This window comes from Canis lupus, chromosome 29 (assembly GCF_011100685.1).
Source record: "Canis lupus familiaris isolate Mischka breed German Shepherd chromosome 29, alternate assembly UU_Cfam_GSD_1.0, whole genome shotgun sequence".
Lineage (NCBI taxonomy): Eukaryota > Metazoa > Chordata > Mammalia > Carnivora > Canidae > Canis > Canis lupus.
The window spans coordinates 13,182,835-13,194,581 of NC_049250.1; the positions used below are offsets into that span (position 1 = coordinate 13,182,835).

The 11,747-nt window shown below is 34.1% G+C and overlaps 1 protein-coding gene across 2 annotated transcripts in view; it reads left to right on the top strand.

Moving 5' to 3' along the window:
• Nucleotides 1-11,747, top strand: part of NKAIN3 (sodium/potassium transporting ATPase interacting 3) — a 614,368-nt gene that overhangs the window by 182,408 nt on the left and 420,213 nt on the right. The window lies entirely within an intron of this gene.

Here is an 11,747-nt window from a genome sequence, read left to right on the forward strand (position 1 = left end):
CCTCAGTTTATACTTAGAAACTGTGAACTTAGAAATGTCTAATGGCAAAAGTAATTGCCACAGTGAATATTTATATATGTGCAAAACTGGAAGGGTCTTCCACGTAGGAAGCTTAGATAAAAATATGATGGTCCATCTTCCTTTTGGGATCAATATAGTCGTTTAAATTTAAGATTAGGAAAGATTTAAGACGCTTGGGAAAATGCTACAAAAGGGGTAAATTGTCCACTATGTAAAAACCTAAACATAATTGTGAAAACTACATATGTCAAAAAAGACTGGAAGAAAATAGAGCAGAGGTTTAACATTTTTTGGTCTTTTGTGCACAGATCTTGGGTGATACTTTTTATATCTTCCTATGTTTCCAATTTTCCACATTTTCTGTAATGAACATATTAATTATTTTTATAAGTTCATAATGCTCCCTCATTTGAAAATGTCCTATGGATCCCCTGAGCAGGGCATCTTGGGATCCATAGGACCTGCTGCTCCCTACCCTTCCTTCGAGCCCCTTTCTCTATGCTTCCTTCGGCAAGTTTCATGTTTTTCTTGTATTTCTTTCCACGGGTCATAGTCCCATCCTTATCTGGAAGAAAAGAATAAAATTAATTTTTATTCTTTCCTCCTTTAGCATTTGATCAGTGTGCTAAGATCAAATGCAATCTGTGTTCACAAATAGAGTGACATTTACATATACACCCAATTAAGGTTGCTGTGAGCTCCACCTCCCCTTTTTGTGGCTTATGAGTGCCCCAATGAGTCTCTTAGCTCACAGACCAGTCTGTCACCCAGAATCACCCTGGACTATCTACCATATTGTTTCTCTTCTCAAGTTCCGCTTCTCAAAGATGCCCTTGAGGCCAGTGTCAGGAGCAACTACCATGGTGTTGGGGACTAAATGACAGTATAGCTGAAGCATAGAAGCAATCAGGAGTGTGGCGCAAGTGGAGTAAAGAGGTAGGCAGGCCAGTCATGCAGGACCTTCCAGGCCAAGTTAATTAAGGACGTTAGGCTTTATTCAAGGGTCACTAGATAACTCTTGAAAGATTTGAAGCAGGGGGGAGGGATGTATCTGATGTGATGAATAAATGATGATTCTGGCTGTGGTCCACATTTGTGCAGGGGGGGTTGGGAGTCGATGTGCCAGGGTTAGCATCCGTGTCCTCTGGATTATGACATATGAACACTTACCACAACCTCGAAGATGGCTCTGTTAAGTACAACTTGCAAATCACACATTGAAAGGGAGGCATCACATTTTAGGAGACTGTTGGGACAATTACCATGCAGCTCCAGCTTCTCTGTTAGCGTAATTTTGATCCTGGCTAGGCCATGCTTTCATTTCTTAAAAAGTTCAAACTTAGCAGGTATTTAAGCCTGGAAGCAAGAAAGCAAATTAAAAATGCCAGCATCATTTTGGCTAACGAATAGATTTCCGTCAAGTGTCTCTGCACTTCAGCATTCATCCTGAATTTTTTTAAAAAATGTATCCAGCACACAGATTGTCACCCCTCGAGTTACTCCAGGTGTCAGACTTGGCAGTCTTCATACTCCATCCAATCTAATGCAGACTCATTAACATTTGTACTTAGCCACATGGACTCAAATGCTGAGTGTTCTGAACATTTGCGGGCAGATGTTACCAAAGATGTTCTCTTTTCACAGTTTCCTCTGTTCATTTGCATTGAACAACCATTGCCACCAAACATGAGGTGCAGTCAACAGAGAAGCATTTTTGTTTGTTTGCTGCTAAGTTATGAGTGTGCTGCTTGTGTTGGGGAAGCATTTTATTTTACTGCTTTGATTTAACTATTGTTCCCATACTGGTTTATAGTTGTTGTTTTGCTTACTGTGTGGGGAAGCAGATATGATTAATATGGGGGTGGGGAGGCTTTCTTGCTTACATTTGGATGCTAATTTTAATTGATAGACATTCAGGACCCACTTTTTCATTGAATTCCGCCTTTCTTTTTGTAACCAGGATTGGATGCTCTGCCTTTCCTAAAACGTGCATTTTGTTTACTCCCTTATGCAATTCCAAGGTCAGGGCAGTTCTTGAATTAGGAAAACATCATTATCTCTACTATTGATTTGTCAGTCTTTTTAGTTACCCTCCATACGGAACACTGAAAGGACCCAGGAGATAAGTATATACCAGAACAGAATCCAACCCAAACCAAAGGTGCCCTTGAGATAGGAGTTTTATGACTTCTTAGGTCTCGTTCAGAAATTAATGTTAATCAAGCGATTCTTGTTCAACCTCCACTGGGGATGAAAAGCTGATCAAGATTCGGAGAAAATTTGCAGCTGACAGGCAGCATTTTTCAGTGGATGTGGTAAGAATCAGTTTAGCCAATATAATGACAAGTGTGTCACTTTTGCGCGGTCTTAGAAAGTAAGGTCCCCTCCTGTTGTCCTAAGCCGTGGTCGAACTCTGCTCTTCGTTCAGTCCTTTTCTCCTTTCATTGCCCTGAGGTCTCCTTCATCCACACTGGCTCATTTTCATTTTTCTCCTGTCTGCACCCTGCCGCCTGCATACATGTTCATGCTTGCTCTCTTGCTCTTCAGTAAATTTCTCATGGCTACACTGCTTCTCCTTTATTTCATCAAGAGAGTGCTAAGGACTGTGCAATAAAGATGGCAATGACATATCTTCACTCTCAGACATTTTTTACTCTCTTGACATACAGTGTTCCAGAAAGATTAATCTGCTGTGGGGTGCCACAGGCAGGCAGATCAGTTTTGTGGCTATTGCAAGACTGTATTAAGTGTGAGGCAATAAATGTTTGCTCAGAACTTCAGTTTCGAATATCCTGACTTATTTCAGAACTTCCATGACTTTTGCAAGTTTTGCTCTCAGAATCAGCCTCAGTGCTGATCTGTGTCCTCTCGTGCTGCCAGGTATTCTCTATTTAGAAGGCTTCATCTGGTGATAACACGCTAAGCTTGGTTTATCTGTTTTCTATCCTGTTTCTGCTTTGTTTTTACCTTTTGTTATTACATCTACAATTTTAAAATACAGGTAATCTATAGTTTAGGTCTCATTGGTTCAAGCAAAGGGCTATGCTTTTTATTCTTTTTCTTTTTTTTTTAAGAAGTAGCACACAATCCAACTGATAAGAATTAAGCTCCCTACTATTTTGACTTACTATAGGTGTGATATTTTGCTTCTTCTTGGTATGTGTGTAGTATGTAGTATTTAATTACTATCTGATTAGATAAGTAATTTACCTCAAGTCTTCAGTATAAATATGTTTAATAAGAGTTAATACATTTACAGTGTTGTCTATCAGTGAACAGAGTATAACTCTCCATTTGTTTGGGTCTTTTTATATCTGTTAGTAGTGTTAATAAGTAAAGGTTTTTTAAAAAAAATTTATTTAAATTCAATTTGCCAACATAGAGTACAACACCCAGTGCTCATCTCATCTGTTAATTCCATTGCACTTTCCTTGTAGATGGACATATATTGGTCAATAATGACTATTTTATCTCTTTATTTCCCAATCCTTGTACCTATGTAATTTTATCTTATTTCATTTTTTTAGGACTGTCAGTACTATGTAGAAACAAATAATATAAAATAAAATAAGGTAAAATAAAGTTAATAAGGAACATCTTTGCTTCATTTCCTCTTTTAAAAAATATGCACCACTGGAAAAAAAAATATGCACCACTGCTGTATATTTATAAAAATTGTTAGGAGAGTAAATCTTAAGAGTTTCCATCATAAGAAAACAAATTCTTTTTCTTTTTTCTTTTTTGTATGAGATGGATGGTAACTAATTGGTAATCATTTCATGATATATGTAAATCATTATGCTGTATGCTGTAAACTTCTGTAGTACTTTATATCAATATTATGTCAATAAAATTGTGCCAAAGTTAGTCCATTATGTTTGGTTTTTGGTATACTGCCTTTATCAAGTTAAGGAATTTCCCTTTAATTTTGCTTTTCTCAGAATTTTTATTTTGATACAAATTTAATCAAACACCTTTTATTTAAGAAAATCCTAATTTTTTCCCATTAATTCATTAGTTTGATAAATTGAATTGATAGATGTTCTGATAGTAAAACATGCTTGTATCTCTAAATTAAATCCTACTCAAACAGTATATTATTTTTGTTAAATTGAGGTAGAAGAGCTAATTTACTCAATTTGGCTTTTCTTTCACACTTGAAAAGTGTCCATACAAATTTCTTTTTTTCATTATCCAGTTTGTATTATTTGTTCCTTGAAAGTTTAGCAGAATTTTTTGTAAAATTGTCTGAGCTTTGGATCTTTTTTGGTGGAAAGGAAAATGTTTAATTTATATTTCAGTTTTTCAGTAGTCATTGTCATATTCATGAGATCAATATTACCAGTTTTGGCATTTTGCCTTTTCCTAGAAATGTATCTTTTTATTTTATTAATCTATTTATTTAAAATATTTTATTTATTTATTCATGAGACACAGAGAGAGAGAGAGAGAGAGAGAGAGGCAGAGACACAGGCAGAGGGAGAAGCAGGGAGCCTGACGCGGTAGTCGATCCCAGGTCTCCAGGATCACGCCCTGGGCTGAAGGCAGTGCTAAACCGCTGAGCCACCTGCGCTCCCCAAAATGTATCTTTTTAGAAAGATTTTTATAGTTATTGGTATATGGATGAAGGTCATATTATTTTAAGTTCTTATATCTGGAAGTATTTCTTTTCTTAATTTGTTTACTTAGATCTTTTCACTTCCCATCTACATTTTAAAAAAAGTGTTAACAGAAGCTTGTCTAACTTAGTATTTTCAAAAATTCAGTTTTGTTTGTTCATCTCTTTGAATTGTTAGTGTTTCTTGGTTATGTCACTGATTACCGACTTTAATTTCATCTTCTCTTTACTTCTTTGGCTTTATTATCTTTTTCTCTTCTTTTTTCTTATTTCATGTGTTTTCATTTCCCTTTTTTTCCATTAAATCCATTTCAAGCTGCAATTTTTCTGTGCCCTTTGTTAGCTGTGTCCCATGTTTGTAGATGTGTAGTTTTTTTTATCATTTAGCTTTATCTTTTTAAAAGATTTTTATTTATTGATTCATGAGAGACACAGAGAGAAAGAGAGAGGCAGAGATACAGGCAGAGGGATAAGCAGGCTTTCTGCAGGGAGCCCCATTCAGGATTTGATCCCAGGACAGCAGGATCACGCCCTGAGCCAAGGCAGATGCTCAACCATTGAGCCTCCCAGGTGTCCCTGTCATTTAGCTTTAAACTGTTCCTAATTTCCCATACTATTACCATTTCAGCTCATTTACTTAGTAGTAAGTCTTAGTTACAGATATATACGGTTTTAGTTATTTTTTTTACTGATTTCTAATTCCTATGATTAGTGAATATAAAAATATATCAATTCTTTGAAATTTACTGAGGTTTCCTTTGAAAGTTATTTCATCATTGACTTTTGTGTGTGTTTCATACATAAAATGTTTATTCTATTCAGTATAAGAGTATGTATGTATCTGTTAACTTTAGCTTATGAGTCATCTTATTAAAAAATTCTGACATTGTGTTATTCTTTTCTCTTTACCTATCAGTTTCTGTAAGAATTGTCTTCAGAGGGATGTCTGGGTGACTCAGTGGTTGAGCGTCTACCTTTGGCTCAGGTCGTGATCCAGGGGTCCTGAGATTGAGTTCCACATCAGGCTTCTCCCTTCCTCCCTGCCCCACCTCCCCAAGCCTGCTTCTCCCTCTGCCTATGTCTCTTCCTCTCTCTGTGTCTCTCATGAATAAATAAATAAAATCTTTAAAAAAAAGAAAAAGAATGGTCTTCAGAATCTCCATCACAGTTGTTCATTAATTTATTTTTCCTAGAGATGTGATACTTGATGCAGTTTTAATGTCAATATAGACAAATGCATACATATTTATGATATTCGGACTTACCTATGATTTTTTTCTGGTAGTATATATCATCCTTCATTGTTGCTTTTGATTTATTTTTTGTCTCAAATTCCATTTATCAGTTACTTTAATTACCACTGCAATTGTCAACTAGTTCATATTATTTTCTTATTTTATCGTTTTCCTTCTCTCCTCACTTTATTTTTAATTCTTCTCCTTCTGCATCTTTTTGTCACTAATGAATAGCTCTTATAGGTAATTTAATATTGTTGAATCAATTTTTAAGCATTCTATCGAGAGTCACTATTAAATACTTTATCCATTTATATTTATTGTAATTTTAGTTATAACTTATTTCTATTATACCAAAGTTTTCAATTACATACAAAGTTATTTTTCTTTCTTTGAAGTGGTAAAATATCTTAATTGTAGAAATTATGTATTTGTTTTTTTTCTTTCTGTTAATTAGACCTAATATAACGTATTTATAGTTCTTTTATTACATCAGTATCTTGCATATGTCATTATGTACGTCTTCCTCTGGAAGAGATATATCTCCCAAGACACTCTCTTTCCTCTACTGACCCTCTTTTCCTGACTGTCACCCATAATTACCATGTGGCATATCATCTACAACAGCACTGTAGAACAGAACTTTCTATGATGTTGGACACATTCTATAACTGTGCTACCCAACAGTAGTCACCAGCCACATGTCTATTGAGCACTCAAAGTGTGACTACTATGACTGCCTGAGGAACTTAATTTTTAATTTAATTTAATTTAATTTAAATATCCAAATATGGCCAGTAGCTACTGTATTGGATAATATAGAGTAAATAACTTAGTTTTGTATATTTATGGATATAATTTTCTTCCTGGGTAGAAGGAGCAAATTTTTATTTAGACCACAGTACACTTTATTTATTCATTCATCCTTATTTTCCATATTTCTTAGTACTTTAGTGAGAGAGAGAGAGAGAGAGAGAGAGAGAGAACAAGCAGGGGGAGCAGCAGGCAGAGGGAGAGGGAGAAGTAGGCTCCCTATGGAGCAGAGAGCCCGATGCCGGGCTTGATCCCAGGACCCCAATATCACAACCTGAGCCCAAGATAGATATTTAACTGACTGAGCCATCCAGGCACCCCTCCTAGTACCTTTTTGAATTTATTTCTCTTCTTGTTGGTTTACCTTTTTAAGAATGCATTACAGAGTATTTTGTTGCGGAAGAAATTCTCAGATGTGGTATCCTTGAGAATGACTAATTTTAATCCTATAAATTTTAGGCTTAAGCTTTCTTCAATGCTTTGAAATATAATTTGTATATTTCTTATATACATTATTGCTATATTGTAGTACAATGTCAATTTGAATTATTTTTTTCTTTTTGTTGGTAGTGTTTTCCCTGAAACCCTTTAGAATTTTCTCTTTGTCCTTGGTATTGTTTAAATTTATTACAATATGACTTGTTTGGATTATTTTCTTATCTAAACTGTCATTCTGTGACCCACCTTAAGGTTTTTATCTTTCTTTTTATCTTTCTTTAATTTTGGAAAATTGCTGATTACTAATTAACATGTTTAAATATATTGTTGCTCCTCCACTACTTTTTCTTATTTTCAAACTATTTTTTATAGTGTAGACATGTATTTTCTCCTCCATAGCCCTTCTTTTCTATTTCTTCAACCGCCTCATGCTTTCTATTGTAATTGCATCACTTGACCATTTTCATCTGTGTTTCCTTTGCCATTCAACTTATCAAGGTAGCTCTTTATTTTGACTATTATATTTTCACACCTGTTATCTCCAGTTAGTTCTTCCTTTAAACTGTTTATTACCTCACTCTTATTATCGTCCCTTATATTTTGAGGGTACTTCTTATGTTCTTTTAAATTATTTTGTCTCTCCCCTATTATTCTGTTTCCTCCTAAGAAGATTTTCTTACTTATTCGTGCTTGCAGTTTACAGAGATGTTTTTTCATCAGGTACTATTTGATAGGCATTGGGATAATTGTTTTAATACACGTAACAAACCTATAAATAAATAATAAAAGTATTCCTATTCTACTCATTAGGAAATTCTGCATCAAAAAATCAGGTAGCTTGTTCACATTCATGCAACTCAATGAGTAATGGAACCAGGATTATAACCTACACATTCTGACTACTAACACCCTTATACTGTAGTAATAGATTCGAAGGGATAAGATAGATATATCCTTCTCAATGACCATATAAATATAATAAAAGGAATAAGAAAGAGTGGTTACTTAAGGCTTATACTTAATGATTGAGTTATTTGAAATATTTGGAACTTGAATTGTTATTTTTCATCAAGACTGGGTATGCAATTACCAAGTGATAAAGGAATCATGTTCATGAGGAGAGTTAATAATATTTGATTTCTAGCAATATGCCAAGTATTTCTAACAGTACTTTAAACATTTTACATAATACCCTCAGAAGTAAGTGATGTTATTATATCCACATTTTTTATTTAAAAAAAGCAAAAAAAAAAAAAAAAAAGCAAAAAAGAAAAAACAAAACTTGAGCCCTAGAGAGGTTAAAGAAGTTGTCCAAGTTTACATAGCAAATGCTAGGGCAAAAATTTGAATCTGGAGTGTCTAGCTCCTGAGTACATTCTCCTATTTTTGCTTTACTCATTGTATTATACAATTACACAGAGCTGAGAAGAGGCAATACATTTGCGGAGGCACCAAGGGAATGCAGGAATGAAAGAGAGGAGGCAGATTAAGAATAGTGGCAGTCCCGTTTTCTACTGGCTCTCTTAGCTTCTGGCCTCTCTAGTCTTCCATATGGTTTCCCCTTACTCCAGTAAAAATCTACTCTCAAAATGGGAGCAGAAACAGCCCTTTATATTGAAGTGTGGGGTCTGGTGACTTAGCTGTTTCTTCTGAGTCTAATGGTGAGAGACTACAAGAGAGGAAAAGCATACACTCCAGAGTGTTTCAGGCATATGGATAGTTGTGCTTGATAAGCAGGAAACTGAAAACCATAGATTACAATGGTAGTTTTAAAGAGATGAGTAAAGGAAATGTTGTGACAGCAATTCAGAGCAGCAAGAAGGTGATGAGGTGTTATAATAACAATTGATAACTTACAGGCAGTAACAACTAAATATCCTGAAAAGGTTTTCTGTTCTGATCTGAATTAAAATAATCAACTCTGATGTATTCATTATGATTGCTGATTTTAAGATTCGACCTTAAGCCAAAGAAGTTTAGGTGGAGCTAACAAAATGCTTTTGATAGTTGCTGAGTCAACTGACAAAGTTTATGTAAAATGGTTGTAGAGTCTCTTAATAATAACATAAAGGAGGGATCTTAGGCATATGATTATGGCACTTGAGATACAGCTAGTATTATCAAAATTCCTTGTATGGCATCAAGATCTTGACACGTGGCTAGCTTTTACTTGTTTTCAATAAAAACAGCTATAGTAAATTATTAAAACATATGTAAAAATTAATTAACAAGACTTGTATTACTTTCCTTATTTTTTTCTTTTTTAAAAAATGAAGTACAATTGACCTATATATAATATTTTGTTGGTTTCAGGTGTATATGATAGTGATTCAATGTTTTTATATATTACAAAGTGAACCCAATGATAAATCTAGTTACCATCTGTCACCACACAAAATTATTATATTACTGACTGTATTCCCCATGCTGTACACTAGGTCCCCATGAATTATTTATTTTATAACTGGAAGTTTGTACCTTTTAATTCCCTTCACCTACTTTTAATACATGCCTTTTTTTTCCATTGTGGTAAAATGTACCTAATATGAAATTTACCATTTTAGGCATTTTTAAATGTACACTTCAGTAGCGTTAAATACATTCATGTTATTGTTCAACCACTGTCAACCAAAACTTTTTCATCATTCCAAATTGAAACTCTAACCCTGTAAATAGTAACTCTCTATTCCTCTCTCTCCCTAACCCCTGTAACACCCCTTTCTATATTTTTGAATTTGATTTTTCTAGGTAATCTAGTTTATTCACTTAGCCTAATGTCTTTAAGGTCCATCCATGTTGTCCCATGTGTCAGAATTTTCTTCCTTTTTAAGACTGAATAATATTATATTGTATGTATATACTGCATTTTGTTTATCCATTAATCTGTTGATGAACATTTGCGTTGTTTCTTTCTTTTGGCTATTGTTAATAAACATTAGTGTGAAAGGCATACTTTTTATGCATATGATTTGCGTATCTAAAAAATCTATCTTTTGCCATTAATACAAATTGACAAGATGCGAGAAATCTAATGCTTTGTGTTAGTAAGGTGCCATTCCTGGTGAGATTTTTGAAGTATTTTGTGAGTATCAAGTATAGTTAAGAAGACTATGTAATTTATAATTCAAACCAGGATGACAACAGAAAATGGCATGATTAATATTACCCAGAGAAAATAGACATTAATCAGGACTGTCTCAAGCAAACCAGGCCATGTAGTACCTCTCATCTTTTGAGACGTAGTTGATTAGAATCTTTAGTTTCTACTACCAGTGATTGGTAAATGTGAAATGGAATTATTTTACTTAATGTCATTGGAAAGTGAGGTCAATTAGGAAGTATGTTAGTAATCTTAAACCATTAGGATTCTATTTAGTGAAATAAAATCAAATTCATCTATTTCCTTTGAGTAACCACTTGTAAATTCTTTGTTATTTGAGGAAGTGGTGATTATTAATAGAGTTGACATCAAACAGATATGTCTAGATGTCTGTTGTTTCCCATTGCTAGCACTTTTGTCACTAGTCAACCCAAATAGTGCATGAGAAAAGGATTATTGGACACAATATGAAAGAATCTTGTACTTTTTTTTTCATTCTCTGACATAGACATAGCCAACCGATGCACATGGTAAAGGTCTAAAAATTGTTTCTAAAAGTAATGAATAATGTCTGGCTCTCATGACTTCTTGCTTCATTCATCAGAAGCAGAAATTCAGACATCCCAGTGATCCATTGATCCTGATAGTCAATTTGGTTTCCCTTCTTTAAATGTCCAAAATATAGGGAAGGAATCCTGATTGTATCTGTATGATGAGACTTCCAAGTCAAATGGATAAAGGATAATCAAAGATATCTTTTTCTTTGGCAAATGATATAGATCAGTGGGTGAAGGGGCACCTGGGTGGTTCAGTGGTTGAGCAGCTGCCTTCGGCTCAAGATGTGATCCCTGGGGTCCTGGGATCAAGTTCTGCATCGGGCTCCCTGCTGAGAGTCTGATTTTCCCTCTGCCTATGTCTCTGCCTCTCTCTGTGTGTCTATCATGAATAAATAAATAAAATATTTTTAAAAATAAAAATAAATAAATGGGTGGAATATTGTTTGAAGTAGAAGGTCTTTATTTGAGTACTCTGGGTTAATACTGTTTGTTTGTGGGATGGAACATTTTCCTTCCTAATGAAAGGAAATAATCTTGATAAGTTAATATAAGGGGAAAAGCCAACATAGTTTTCTCTAAATTTTGAATTTCAGAATCTAATTAAGACATGAAGCTTTATAAATTTTATTTCATATAGAAACCATTATTGGGTATAGAAAAGAGAAAGTTGTGAATTTCTTTTTTGAATCTATTAATAAGTGGATAAGTTTATAATTAATAAATTGCTTATTATAGATGATAGTTATTATGTGTAAGATAATACAACTGTCTTTACTGTGTGATATGTCACATTTACATCTAGGATGAATTGTTTTAATAATACTTTTTTCACAAAGATAAGGGACACCCTACAGTTAAGTTTTGCTAAGTCTCTCATATTATAAGATGATATCAAATAACATTATTTTTAGCAAACTAGTTTAAGTCACTTTCCAAGGGTTAGTCAAGGAAATATCTATTTTATA